General features: G+C 36.3%; 2 protein-coding genes across 6 annotated transcripts in view; one reads left to right on the plus strand and one right to left on the minus strand.

Moving 5' to 3' along the window:
• The window catches only part of LOC131688768 (pickpocket protein 28-like), a 179,839-nt gene that overhangs the window by 122,691 nt on the left and 40,995 nt on the right, over positions 1–16,153 (minus strand). The window lies entirely within an intron of this gene.
• Positions 1–16,153, plus strand: part of LOC131688769 (uncharacterized) — a 104,936-nt gene that overhangs the window by 35,167 nt on the left and 53,616 nt on the right. The gene's annotated exons all lie outside the window — the stretch shown is intronic.

Raw genomic sequence — 16,153 nt, forward strand, 5'->3', positions numbered from 1 at the left:
TGATCGACGCAATGTAGTGGGATGCAACGGAAAAATACATTTATCAAACAATGGCGTATAAAGCAATATTAAAACACTGATTATAATCGTTTATCAATTTGAAAATTCACAAAGGTTTTTCAAAAAAGTTTTCTAGCTGTCATTTTTAATTAAGCTATATGCAGTTTTAAATCAATATTTTTTTTATATTTTTAATGCATGGTTTTTAGAGTGATTGCATAACCTTTCTGCATGAGAAAGGCAAAAATGTACAAAAATCAAAAAAAAGTTATTTTCGTCAAATTTTTTATCGGGATTGGTTGAAATCTCGCTGTTTCATGCATCTTGAAGATATTTCCATCAAAAATAAAAATTCTATTTTATAATTTTCCTTTACTCCAAAGGTTCAAAGGGATATTATTCAGTACCTGCTTCTATGGACTCAGGAACCGTCGTAGGTTGCCAACGCACAGTGGTCCAGAATGTAAATTTAGCAGGCATATTAACTTTTTTTCTAAAAATTAATAACTTAGCCTTACAATATGTTTAGCAAAGTTGTTGTACATTGCCTTTTTTCGTTTAAACAGAATCTAATTTTAGCAATATTTAAAATTGAACTTTTTAACGATTTGAGATAGAGCGTGACTGTCTTCAATGAAGCTGTAGAACGACATATTTTGGACAAATTTTCCGACAAACATTCAATCTCTAGCTTTTATAGCTTGCGCGAAATATCCAAATGTGAGTTTTAGGGGGTTCCTGGAAAAAACAGTTTTATTTATATAACTTTTGTAGTTTTTATTTTGCACTAAAATACTTTTTGGACAACTTGACGATTATTTTAGGGCGCATAATTTGCTTTCAAACACCAACTACTAAACTTTTTTCGTTTCAAAGTTATGAGAACTTTTGAATAAAAAATATAACTTTTTCAAATAGCATTATCCTCGATTATGGCACTTAACATTAAATACCGTTGCAGTCGCATAAAATAGCATGATTATAGATAGTATAGATCATCAAAAATGGCAAATACGATATTTTTTATATCTTGCAATATTAACTCTAAAAATAGTTTATTTTTAACAAAAAGTGCATATAACTTTCTAACGAGAGACGGTAGAGATTCGGTATGTTGAGTCAATTTGTTCTCCTTCAAAATATCTGAAAGTATTTCTAAAGTGATCTTAATGAAAAATCAGAACTGCCAAAGTTATACAAAGTAAACATTTCTTTTGTAAATTTCTTGTAAAATAAAAAGTACACGGTATAGAGTTCCATTGTCTTCGACAAAGCTTTTTAGAATTTTATGTTCTTCAATTTTCTCGAAGATAGCAAAACTGTAACCACTAAAAGTTAATTTTCTGATAACAAAAAAATTCGAACCATCCTACCCACTATTTAAAATAAAAGAAAAGTATTGTAAAGTGCAACATTTAATCATGAAAACGAAACTATTTAATTTATATTGTCCACCGTGGGAGTAATTTAAACAAATTACAAAGAGTCAATTCATGAAAAACCTAATTTTTAATATAACTTTTTCAGTTTTAATTTTTTTTTCAACCTATCCTTCAGATTTTTTTCAGAGTTTTCTTCTAATACAACAACACTCTAGCTTTTATTATTCCAAAGATATAAGCACTTAATACATCAAAAATAGATTTTTTGAAATCAATTTTATGAAATTTTTGAAAAATATCGCATTCCGATTTTTCGCTTAATTATAACTCTCTCCTATTTAGAGTTTAAAAAGAATTATCTTTTGTTCGCCCCAATGAGTGGTATTATTAACCCTAAGAACTTCTTTTTGGCGAAAAAGTGTTCATAACTTCTTACCGAAAATAATTAGATGTGTGGCGACATGAAACAAATAATTCGCCTTAAAACAATCTTAAAGTTGTCTGAAAATTGCTTTAGTTTTGAATCAGTACCGCAAAAGTTATTTCATTGAAACAGTTTTTCTAAGAAACACCCCAACCTTCGATTTTAAATTTGTTGTAAAATGAAAAGTATGACAGAGCTTATATGTCTTCAGCAAATTTTTCCAAAAGTTGTCGTTCTACAACTTTACAGAAAGTCGTTTGGCTCTAGCTAGTGATAAAAATTTAATTATTTGATCTTGGTAACAGTAGAACCACCCTAACTGTTGTTTTAACAAAAAGAAGGTGCTCACATACTACGAAAACTTCTCTAAAGACTTAATTGGGCTAAGTTGTTAAGCAATGTGGTCATAAGCAGGGTTGCCAAAATTAAATCTGTATTTTTGTCCTAAAAAACTTTTTATGCGTTGCGTTGCGTAAGCACGGTATACTTCGTAGATTGCAGACTAATGACTCTCATTTCCAGCCAGACTACTTGTGGAGCATTGTTTGGGAATAACAATTGATCCAGTCCAAGCGAGAATTTCGCATGAGAGCCACAATTGCGGGCCACGACCATCTTTACCGTAACTTGGGATGAGAAAGGAAGTGTTGACGTGGTACTTACTTAACGGAAGGCCCCGACTCAGTGACACTCCCATAAGTACCACGGATTGGGTAGTAGGTAGGTTGTTAGTCAGGATTCGCTTTAAGCAAGCGATGCGACTGAGACTATATTTTCGTGCATGTTGGAATAGTTTATTGACTGTAGGATACGTAAATCTTCTAGGCGTTTAAACTCTGGGTAATCGTTTATCGAGATTGTTTCATCGAAAACAACTTGAACTCCGGACAGCCGGCTGTCGGGAGTATTATCGACAATTTCAAAAGGACCGTAAACAATGTGTTTAAAAGTGGTATTGTGGTACATTCATAAATTATGTCACGCAAATACTAACTCTCTGTCATATTACCACGTTATTTTTCCCCTTGGTCTAATACGAATCAAATGATTTTAGTTTTTTCTTCATTTTATATAAACACATTAATGCCGCTACTCGCAAAAGTATTCATTTTCTATGGAATTTCCTATATACATGGCGCAATCGTGCGTAAAACGGCCGATTGCGTCAAAGCACCTGGCGTGCTCCCCTCCCATTTATGTCACTATTAGTCATATCTCTTCCTCCTAATAGCGTGGCAGAATTTATAAATGGTCCTTTTTGGTATAATCACAAGCGTTGCGATATTACAATGAAGACGCGAAACAGAAAAATATAAATACTGTGTTCCTAAAAGATATTAACATCATGCACGAATCAAACACCCCCCGTTTCCAAATACTACGTACTTATTCTTAGCTAGTATCATTGACTGATGAGTTAATGGACTAAAAGTAAACCATTAAATATGGCCATAAAACATTTGTTTTTTTTGTGTTGAAATGATTGCCGCAAATTTGTAATTGGATTTGAATTGACCTTGCGAATTGTCAATTCTCCACCCTCATACATAATTCAAAAGTCAACACTCAGACAAGACCATGCGTATTTCCCACACACATTAAAGACCCAGTGGATTCGTTTCCTAGTTGGTCAAATAAACACTAAACAAACAAATAAATTAGTTTCCTCAATTTAAAGAAATGTCAGCTCGATTGGCATCAACCGGCGGATACGTGTTCTCTTACAATGCCATCAAATGAAAGTACATTTAAAATTACATACAACAAAATATGTGCAATTTAGAATATAACGAAATGAAGATTGCTTAATTATTTGCATTTAAAAAAAGATCGGAAAAAATTAGTTTCATAACCAAGGTGGTTCATTCTCAAAGATAGCACTACTGATGAATCACTTTATAAAAATTGGTGATAAGGGTGTTAAAAATACTATACGGTTCTAGGACAAACATAGGAAAATATCCATTGTTTTTCATAAAGCAGTGTCTTTCCTAATAAAAATTTAGAGAAAACCTAAATTCCGCTTCAAACGACCCGTCCATCATAAAAATCGGTTGAAAAATGCCAAATTTATTTTTCTATACTAGAAGCTTGCTCTTAAGGGGTTAGGGAGGCTTTTGTCCTAAAAAATCTTTTTATCTGTATTTACTCTTCGAAAAATCTGTGTCGATATAGTATAGAATCAGTTGAGTCGTTTAACCGTTTACTGGATTATCTATCGAAGATATTATTTCCTGTGGTTTAAATCAGTCAAGCAAGGATCTGTTTACATTTTCGTAAAAAAAACACTACGAATCGTTCTGATATTTTACATCCAGAAACTAGTAGACTTCAGCCAGGCGTTTTCTGGGTGCTAACCTGAGTGTATTAGAAACCTTTACCTTTCAGAATGAGCGACCACCCTCAAAAGTGAAGATATATTTTAATTAGGCTGTGCACGCAGACGAAGTCGACATAAATACAAGATCTTATGAACAATGTTAAGAGGAAGGTACGTCCATTTGGATATGACTATGAATTGACTAAAATTAACATGGGAATTTTTAAATAATCTGCCTTATTTTGTATTATTTTTTAGTTTGTACGCGATTGGTTGAATGGGTGAATTTTGACGAACATTTTCTTGTGATGAAATTTGGTTTCATACAACCTTTAGTCGTGCAGGTACCTTTTTCTTGATATATGTAATTTCAATAAAGTCTATACTGTCGTCACTGGTATTATCTAGTGACTTAATGGGGTTTGTTTCAATGTGACCCATTATTACAGTTATTTTTGGTTTGCGCTGAAAGTTATCCACACAACAATGTTCGTCGAAACAAAACGATAAGAGTGTTAACAACGAATTCACAAAGAAAGTGTATGAAACTTGAAACCTATGCTGTTTCTAGACGTGCCCGTGTGTTTTGCAACTAGATATTAAAGTATATTAACTGTCAATTTTAAAACGAAAAAATGTTATCCCCTAGTCAATACGAAACCTAATCAAGTTCCCATGTAAACATGATCAGGTCACCGGGTTGTTTACATTAATTTTAAAATGCGTACGTGCAATAGAATTGAGCACCAGGGATCACCACTTGACTTGATGGCGGATATTCAATCCAACGCTCCGGCAAAGTTGCAATGCAGACGACACGCGGTAATCAATCATAATCTCCCGTTCATGGCAAAACTGCAGCTTACGTCACATATGTGACAACAAATGATGGCAAAACCGCACCATGCATATAACCTGTACGTATTGAAAGGTTTGAGAAGACGAACGCTGCTGTGCATAAATTGTGATAGATTGTCAATGCAAATCGAGTATAGATATCGGACGCAAAACTGATCGTTGGATTCGATTAATGTTGGTCTTAATAGCCTTCTTTACTGCAGCTCATTGCTACTAATATCCGAATGATACATTGGCCAGATAGAACCAGTCATACAAAATGGCACAATAACTTGTTGTTTACTTACGATCACCCAATTCCATATATTACATCCATTGTTTCGATTTAAGCTGTCCTCGATCGGGACATGATCGAGATTTCCTGCAATCAACAGTACGATTTATTTATATGAGCCCATTTCAATCGGTTTGAATCGATAAATCACGCAGCTGCAGCAAGTGTGTAGGAAGTTACCATTAATCGGCGAAAAAAGTCAATAAAATACTGTGATATTTACTTTTCCAATTGAATCAACAGCTTTCAACTGCATTGGGCACAGGGCAGCCCAGCTAAACGGATTGATTGATTGATTGCCGCACTCAGCGTGCGTCATTAGGGTGATTCGAAAACGAAATGAGCTTTAATTGCTTACTCATGCGGCGGGGCCACTTTCTTTTTTCTTTGGAAATATGATCATTTAGTAACTTGTCTCATACAACTTGATCAGTTTTTCGTTAAAGGACACCCTAACCCGAGGGCTTCGACCTCAGCTGCACGTCGATGTCTGCCAGTTTGGGTGATCCATGAGAGATGGAAGAGCCGTTGCTTCACAGCTTGAGGATTTCAATAGGAGGTGATGCAGTGTTGATCACAAGTGTCGAAAGTGTTAATCGATGTCATCTGTTCACTAAAGACATCTGATGATACTCTGAGGGCAGAAGGCAATTGAAAGTCGATATGATATATAGTGTACTTAATGTCGCAATATTATTTCAAGAAGTTCTTTCAGTTGATGTTTCGATATGATTAAACGCCGCTATCTACACAAATGTCCTTACAAGTACGTTGTAGGTTAGTTGATTACTTTTAAGCTCAAAAGTATTGCTTTGATTATCTGGTTTAAGCTAAGCTATTATTAGAAGAAATAAGTTTCATCTAAATATCGAATCAATCGATTTCACAAGTTAAAACAAAATAAATTCAAAATACCGCCCAATTTAAAATCCAATAGCTCCGCAGTATCTAATTAATTCCCATTCATGCCCATGTTGTTTGTGGACAACAACGTTTTTAAACAGCTAAAACTTTTGTATGACGCAAGATTTCTTCACAAAAATAAGTAAGGCTAATGAATGTGACTATTGCCTTTCATTTGAGTATTAACAGTTGCAAGGATCAGCTCTAGAACTGAAGTTATTGCAATTAGTCTGATTGGACTCCGATGTAGCAGTGCTGCCAGGGACAGTTTATGTTGAATACGGAAAATGAATTTTTAGTATATCTTCGTTATATTGCAATATTTTTGAAAACTGATAAAACTAATCAATTCAGACTGTCTTTGGCTACGTTTCCCACACAATTGGACTATTGTAAATATTCTAGAAGAATTGCATTAAGCATTAGAATGTAAAAATTGAGCAGCTTCTAGTACTGCAAGGGAAGCACCTATCTTTATGAAAAAAGACTTTTCGTGTTTCTTCATACTACTGTTTTCAAGGAAAAATAGTTTTGAAACCCTACATGCACTAGAAAAAAGTTGGGCATGAAAGGGTTAATCAAACACGATGCACTGAACCACCCACGGCGCAAAGGTGCGCAAAATTTACCTATCAGAATGGTTGTCAACACTCGCAGCAGTAGGTTAATTTGCGAACTCAAATATACAACAGACACTAAAATATCCTAAACATACACCATTTGTGGATGCTAAACACGTCAGGTATATAGACCAACAGTAGGAGCAGCGCACGATTCGCAAATCTACCGGTCAGATTATCCCCTGTCGCGTGCGAAATTTACGACTTGCTCCCATTTGTCGAGGTTTCTCCTTTCTGAAGATCAATGCAGGGCAGTTATAGGAAGAAATCCCCACATCAACCGCATGAGGGAGGTGGGAGTCACATTAAGGGACAGAGGGGAATTAGCGCTTAGTGTTCGATTTGGCTACACATTTTAATTTTTTTTTTCTTTCAGCAGATCAGCATCTATGGGTTTGAAGCACAGTGGTTCAATATCTTCGAAATTTGAGACAACACTGCTGTTTTTAATTTCTGGATTACTTCATGTAATTTTCACTTGTTGAATCTGAATTTCTAAACTCTGATGCTATTCTATGTCAGTAGATATTAAACTTCCTTAACGGATGGGCAAATATTGCTGTTTTAGAAGATTATCACCGAAAACCCTTTAATCATCAAGTAGCTGTCAAAACATAGAAACAATAGCTTTGATCGTTTTAGAGCTCTAGAGCAAATGCCTTTTTTCTAGAAGAAAAACCCGATAATGTCGATGATTCATTTGACTATATCACAACAACTGTCCTGAAACTATATTAGGATAATCAACAAAAAATTAATATCTATAGGCCAATAAAATTCAACTTAATATATGTTTCGTTTGCGATCAAAACATGTTAATGCCATTAAAACTACGTATTTCAGAGCTGAGGCTACAATAGTTACAATGTTTCATTCAGTGTAGTGTTCACCTTCTTGATGTTCCTGATATGATAAAATCGGATAAAGGTCAAGAAAGCGAACACGTACATTTAAGAAATAATAATAGTCTCCCTATTCAAAAAATTGAAGGCATACCGGTGATTAAGTGGCAAGCCAAGTACTCAGATGATGGAATCGCCTCTCTGGTATCGGTGATAGGCTTTTAGTGTGGAAATAACATCCCAAAAACAATAAAAAGCATTTTCACCATTCGCAAATACAGATGTTCAATATCTTAATTGTTACTTAAAGTTTGTCTAAAATGTTTTCATAACCAAACATCGGAATCACTCGAACCTGTAAATATGAGCAGTACAATTCATTTTAATACCAAAAACACGTCACCGTGACGTAGAATATAGGGGGAAATGGGCCAATTCGAACCGCTGGCCAATTCGGACCCCCAGGTGTTTCTCAGCTATGATAATACTAGGAAAAGCGAATATATCATTTTCATGGCTGTCATGTAGCTCTGTTCTATCTCACAAAATATTGCGATTCTTAGCTTTCGTGTGCGTTCGCTAGGGGTAAATGTTATTTCGCAGCGCTTTTTTTTAAATGTATAAGCCGAAAAACAAGATTTTTGTTGGCAACAATTGATTAAATCAAGTGCATTATCGTGATTTTAGATCTGCCGGATAATATATTTTATTTAATATCTTAATTTGGGCGAGACTATCAACTGTCTTCGATTAATCGGTGTATGAATAATAGAATATGGGTTGGTCCAATTCGGACCTTTTGCCGTATATACGATCTGATACGCGAAAAACTGTTTGAGAGGAAAGTGTGCGCAGTTGGTCGAGCTTTCAGGAAAACATAAGTTTTCACAAATCGGTTGACAGATTTCGACGTTATAGTTCATAACCTATTTTTAGTTAATTTGGCCCCACATTAAATCGAAGAGAATTTTTCATTTCACAATTAGAAATTTAGTGAAAATCAAATAGGAATAACTTAGGCCAAAATAGGAATTCATTTCTATTGCAAAAAACCGATAGGAAATGGGTGGTCCGAATTGGAACAGGGTTGGGGTAATTCGGACCATTCATGTACTTTTGCGCAGAACCGCTTATACACAATACTGTAAAAGATCGGAAAAAGTTACAGAAATAAAAATGTGCGCAATTGGTCAGGGTTTCAGGAAAAAATATTTATTTGTGAATCAGTTGACATGTTCCATTTCTATAGTTCATAAACCCTTACTATGTCCGAATGGCCCGGTTCCCCCTACCTTTGCACTCGTCATTTATTCGTAAACTAAGATTTTGAATTTAGCAATCAAAACTAAGTTTGGATATGTGTGAACTAGGCAGCCATTTGCAGGGAATCACCCAACACGCAGCGACTATCACATACACGACTTACCTCCAACAAGGTTGACTGCTTTATGCTGCCACAAATACGACACGACAAGAATAGCCCTGAACGATGCATCGAGAGAGAGAGAGAGAGAGAGAGAGAGAGAGAGAGAGAGAGAGAGAGAGAGAGAGAGAGAGAGAGAGAGAGAGAGGAACTCATAATGGACCGAGCAGCTGGCCGACGGGCGAGAGCTGGGTGGACGCTATGCAGTCACTCACGTATTAGACTGATACGTGTTGCACAATAGGGTGGTGCATACCACACATCTCCCCTCTTCTCCCAGGAAAAACTGAAAAAAAAATCCGCGTGGTAGTAAAAAAAGACAAAACTATGCCTTAAACAATCTTTCTTTTTATATATTTTTTTATAATTTAATGACAAATTATCACAGAATTTACAAAACAAACACTGCTTACATAGATTTGAATTTCAACCAATGGACATAGTCAGATAGATATGATGGAGCTTTAGATGTCCTTGCCGCTCGCTTAGGTGTTTCAGCATGCACCTGTTTCTCAGCGCTTATTTGCGAACTGTCCTTCCATGTGTGAACTTTTTTTGTTTGCGAAATATGACGTTTTACAGTATTTCCTTCATCGTCGGCAAGAAGTAAGCTGCCACTCCACAGTGGCTCGACTTAGAGCAAAAGGTGGACTAAAGTCAAAACTTTGTCGTATCAGTTTAAATAAGACGGTTATATGTAATTTTGATACGCTTAATTCATTTTCGATGTTAAAATACACTAAAAATTAACATTTACGGTTCATTAGGGTGGCTCAAAAATATTTTTTTGTTGAAGCGGTTCATAAAATATTTTAAAAGTAACTTTTGTGCACTAGATTCGTTTTTGATATTAAAAAATGTCGGAATTTTTTTTTCCTCTCATTAGGGTGATTCAAAAATAATTATTTTGATGACATTGTTCATAAAATTGTCTAATAGTGGTGTTCTTGAGCTGAATTTGTTTTTAATATTTAAACATATTAGAGCAAAATCCCCTCTCATTAGGGTAGCTGAAAAAAAATTTATTTTGTCGCAGCGTTTAATATTTTTAGTAATAGGTGTTTGTGCACTGCATTCTTTTTCTATATTAATATTAAAAAATACCCTCAGGCTCAAAGATAATTATTTTGTCGTTAAAGTCCATAATATTTTTTGTTAATTTTTGTACCCACAAAAAAGTTAATTTCGATTTCATTAGAATGACTGCTTCAAACAGATTTTTTTGGTAACAGGAATTAAGTGAATGTTTTATGATAAAGTATTTCGGGGCTACCGTAAGTCTACCCACATCCATTGGAAAAATCTTGAAATGATTGTGGCTTTATATCACATCGCATCACATGTGATTTAATCAAACAGATTATATTTTACTTGGGTTATTTTGGGATATTGAATCGATTTATCTACTAAAAGTTGAGCAAACGATAATTTAAAAAGATATTTCTCAGTTTGATTTCATGTTGATAAAGAAATCTTATCTTTATTCTTAAAAAATGCAGCATAATTTATTTTAATCTTCGTCCGATTCTGATGATGATTCGTCAGAAATTTTCTGCTTCAGCATTACCTTAAGCTCTTCAGGTAGATTCTTGACATGTTTTTTCGGGGGATCCAAGTGCGAGTTCACTAGTGGGTCGGATGAAACGAGCATACGGTTGAAAATATCCCGATTTGTACTTTCCCTTGAAATTTTTCTAGAGAATGATTCTCTACATTTCTTGATGCTTTTGTTACTCCGCTCTTGTGCTTCCTCTGACATCCTGCCTACAGGTAAAACTGACCACCGCATTATATCGTGACCATGAATTAACACTCGGTGCATGCCTGTGGGTATATAGTACCATGGGTAAAGATGGACGTACAATTTAGCCGTTTCCATGCAATACACTTTGAATTTGTCTGGATCAATATCTTCGCCACAGTTTATAGCTATAAGAGTGTTTCTGGTTCTTTCAATCAAAACATGATCTATCCCAGTAATATCAGAACTAGTTAATGGATCTGCAAAAAAAATGCGAGCAGTGTTGCCATCATTACTGCTTCATGATCCCCCTTGTTTCGGTTTATCAATAATTAAACCCATTCGTTGTCTGAAACCTTCTTGTACTCTCTTCTTGACTGCGTTGAAAGATTCCTCAAATCCTGTTTTTCTCCAGCACTTGAATTCAAGACGATAAGATATATGAATAAGACACTCGAAGCATCTAATCCAAGCGTGTAGTGATGAAATTCCGAACATTAGAAAATCTTGTGTGGGGATTACATATTCCATTTTTTTCTAAATCGTTAAACTGAGAGATTGTTGAATTACAGGCGTAACGTCGTTGCGCGGAGCTCGTACCTGTTAGTGTGTTGACAATTTTCCCATCGATCATTGTGAGGTACATCGAATAAGTGACCACTACTTTTTTACCACAGAAAATTGTCTCGAACGGTTGCAAGCGATCTATTTCGTCACTCATTCGTTCACATTCCTGTACAATAAGTTCATCGGTTTCCGGTAAAACTGAAGATGCACTGGTCGACACCAGAAAGGCGATCCAGGACGATTATTATCCCATATTACATTGCCATTGCTTGACAAGCGAAGCGGGACAAAGGATGTAAAGAATATGTGTGAATCCTTGTCAGCGAAATTTTTGAATTTTTGTTTGTACTCTGGAAGCCCAGACGCACCATCGCAGCCCCATTTTATTGTATGAACTAAAGTTTCCGGAATAACGGCGTAACTGTCTTTCTCCAAAAACAGAAGCAATCTCTCAGTTGTTTTGTTCAAGATAGCTTGAAGATCTATCCTGATGCTCATTTCCGTTACGATGAAAAAAATTCCAGCAGGATAACATTTCTGTTTTTCTTCGGCCACTAGTAAGAAGGATACACGCAGAAAAATTTAGCATATTTAAACCAAAAATATGTGTTATTGAATTCAATCAATTATTGTTTATCACTTATCACTTATCACTAACCAACAAAATTATTAATTTCACAATATTTTTTATTAGCAAAACAATGTATTTTTGCTTTCAATAAAAACATTTTTAATTTCAATAATTTTCTTTTATTTTCAATAAAAAAAAAATATTAGAAAGCAAAACAATAAACTTTTTTATTGAAACAATAAATAAATTTTATTGAATTCAATAAATAAATTTATTGTCTCCCGACCAATAATTTTATTTATTGAATTTAATCCATATTTTTATTGAAACTACAAATCTTTTTTCTGCGTGTATCGATTTTTGGCAGGCTCCCTAACAATGTTATACGCGTTTTTTGTGAGATTAGCCCTCACAATTATAGCCAACGCCTTTTCTGGAGATATTTCCTTTACCTCTCGGTGCGGATTGATTGCTTCTTTTAATATATTAGCAGTTTCAATGTTCCCTTCCGCACGCATGGACATTTCCGTCGAGGAATGAGCAGCACGCAATGTTTCGGTCTTTCGTCGTTTTACTCGATCACAATTCATAGAAAAATTCTTTTGTGGTCAGCCCAATTGCAACGGTTGTTTCGATTCAGGAGCGATTAAGTAGCCTTCTAGCCAGTCTTTAAATCTTACCTCAAAATATTTTGGTTTCCTCGATGCCTTCTCAAATTTTCTCAGCAGAGATTTCCAGAAAAGCTCAAATTCCTGGTCACCTTCTTCAGGGGAGCGATTCCAATGAGCGAAAAACAGTTCACGAGCAGAATTTTTGCGCTCACGCAGGGTAGGAAGGTTTCGAATAACTTCGTAAATCGAGTTTCTTTTTAGACATATTTCTGTTAAAGTAGGTCAGCATATGAAAATATGTGTGATACGCAGATATACAAAAAAAGGAATTCTAAATTGAGCTACCTTGCATTTTCGATGTAATAGAAGCACTGCTTCACTCGTTTACCCGTAAGATGAAACAATATCACAAATTCTGATCAAAACAGCGATTCACATAAATGAATATAACGAAGTAAGCGTGGACTCAGCTTTGTTAACTAAATTTGACAGTTACTGCGAAAGATAACATGAAATAATTCCAGAAACATTTAATGATATATTTCAACGCGTCGGAACATTTACTGAATTTTAAACAAACTGATGGATACTATCAACACCTAAACAACTACTCTTTCTACTCGGCTCCCCTCATTTGTGCTCTTGTATAAACTTCGTGGATCATTCTCTCAATATTATTTGAAAGCTGTGCATGTTTTCATACCATTATTCTAGCTATAAAATAATTATTGAAATTTTATATCAAAAACTACCACGCGTCTCCATTTGCAGTTTTTTAAAATTTTGATTGCCTTTCGCAAGTTTTCGCAAAATTATCAAGGGCTCATATGATAGAGAAAATTAAAAGCTTTCGAATGAGTATAGTTCGATAGCGGGCATTCGCGGGCGTCGTAGTTGTTATGGCTTTAGGAGTTCGTGATTCTTTAATTATCATGACAAACAGTTATTTAAACAATGAATCAACGAACTAGTAACTAAATTGTTGTAATGTTACGATGTAATTTAATCAAACGAATAATTTTGCTGAAGTAACCTATGCCATAAAATCAACTGTTTCTCCGAAAAACTAAAATAATCAGATAAAGTTGCTGTGAGCAAATTATGCGAAAAACACTGGAATTACTCCCTTCTTGAAGCTGTGAAAAATTCATTTTTCATCCGAATTGCCTAAAATCTTACGAAATTGTCTCTGACATATAAGCCAACAAAAGAAAAATATTGATGAACATATCGTGTGATCTTCATATCTGGACTTAAGTCCGGGCTCGTCCCACTGTGCACTCTTCTCCTGTAATACTGTAAAACGTTTCACATGAAATCTAGTATCACCTTTCCCTTTTGAATGACGCTCTATTATTACGGTATCTCCAGGTTTGACAGCGCTTCTCTTAGCACCGCGTCGGTGATCTTCGTGTGCTTTTCCCTGCAGTTTTGTATTACGATCTCTTGCGTCAATCAGCTCATCATTGTAGTTGCACTTTCCATGATCTAGTAATGGTAAGCCGCGTTTAATTTTCCGACCCATCATTACTTCCTCTGGTGGAACTTTTATAACCGAATGAACTCCAGCGTTATATGCATGAACGGCATTCTGCAGCTCGTCTCCGTAATTGGTTCCACTAGAAACTGCTGTAGACATCGCTTTGTTTACCACCTTCATGAAACTTTCTACTAGCCCGTTTTGCTGAGGGAAGAACGGTGTCGAAAAAATTGTCTGGATTCCGCGATCTGAACAGTATTGTCTATATTCTTCGCCGTTGAAGGGGGGTCCGTCATCAGTTTTTATTGACTTTGGGAATCCTTCCCTTCCAAAAACGTCGTCCAGCACCTTCTTAGTGTACTCAAAAGCAGTGGATTTCACTGGTCGAGCGATTGCATACCGGGATCTCAAGTCAATAATTACTAATATGGACAATCCTCCGAATTTCACGTAGGGACCATTAAAGTCCAGAGCTATGGTTTCCCATACCACTTTCGGGGCAAACATGCGTTCCATGGGAGTTCGAGATTCTGGTCTACCGTTTACAGCGCAATGGATACAACCTTTTACCCATCGTTCAGCATCGCCAGTTATTCCAGGCCACCAAACTCGCTTACGCAAGATACTTTTAAATTTCGCTGTTAACGGATGCCCTGCATGTGCTATCGCTAAGGTTTTTTCTCTAAGTTCGCTGGGAATAACTGCACAACCGCTTTTGACAAGAATTCCCTCTCTACTATGTAATTCATTGGAAATTGCCTTAAACTTTTGCAACTCCTTTGACCAATTTCCCAATTCCAATGAATCCAATACGCGTTGGAGAGTAGTGTCACGAGCCGTAGCCTCTCTAATATCCGTTTCAGTTAAGAACTGTACCGCGTTTGCTTCAAGATGTGCCACTTCCCATGGGCTGATTTCCTCGTCGAAAGAATCGTCATTCCCGTTATAAAGACGAGAAGATGGATCAGCAATGTTTTCAGAGCCGCGTACAAACTCTACATCGTAACTGTAAGGGCTAAGCCTTAACGCCCAACCGTCGGCTCTTGTCAAAGCTCGCTTAGCGGTTTCTCTAGTTCGATTCAGAATAAAGGTTATGCCTCGCGCATCAGTGCGCAGGGTGAAATGCCTTCCTAGTAAATAGTACGCAAAATGCTCGACTGCCCACACTGCAGCCAAAGCTTCACGCTGGTTTTGGGCGTATTTCTTTTCGGTGGTTGTCAAAGCCTTAGACGCAAAGCTAATTATTCGAGGAGTTTCCTTACCATTTTCCTGCACTAATACTGCTCCTAAAGCGTTTGGAGAGGCATCTGTATACAGAACAGTTTTGTCGTCCTCCGAGAAGTACCCTAACGAAACTGCACAATGTACTATGCGGTCTTTGACTAATTCAAATGCTTGCTCTTGTTCGTGTCCCCAGATCCAGGATTTTGAAGATATTGCGGTCCACAAAGGCGACGAAATGTCCGCAAAATGCTGTATGTATGGACTAACAAATGAAGCTAACCCTAAGAAGCTTCGAAGCTCGGATGTGGTACTCGGATGACGGAACTTCCTTATGTCCTTGACTTTCGACTCTTCGATGTTAAATCCAGACTCATCAAGCTCATGCCCCACGAATTTGATTCGAGTTTGATCAAACTCGCATTTGGACATGTTGAGTGAAAGATTGTTTCTGTTCAAAATTCTTAATACATGTGCCACGGTCCGATGTAGCTCTTCTAGCGTTTCTGCAAACAAAAGTATATCGTCGATGTATACAATTTTGTTTTTCACTTCGTCCAAAATTCGAGACATCTCCCGTTGAAAAATTTCGGGAGCGCAGTTCACCCCAAACATAAGTCGGGTAAACCGATACATCCCATCTTCTGCCAAGAAGGTTGTTAAGTCTCGTGACTCACTACTCAACTCAAGGTGATAGTAGGCGTTGGATAGGTCAAGCTTGGAAAAATATTTTGCTCCATGTAACTTCACTTTCATTTCTTCAAGCTGAGGCAGTCTGAAATACTGACGCTTGATTGCCTTATTGGGTGCGCGCATGTTGACCACTAGCCGAAAATCGTCCTTACCTTTTGGTACAGCAGACATGCCGCTGATCCACTCCGGTGCAGTAATTACTCGCTCGATAATTCCGCGCGTC

This window comes from Topomyia yanbarensis, chromosome 3, assembly GCF_030247195.1.
Source record: "Topomyia yanbarensis strain Yona2022 chromosome 3, ASM3024719v1, whole genome shotgun sequence".
Classification (NCBI taxonomy): domain Eukaryota; kingdom Metazoa; phylum Arthropoda; class Insecta; order Diptera; family Culicidae; genus Topomyia; species Topomyia yanbarensis.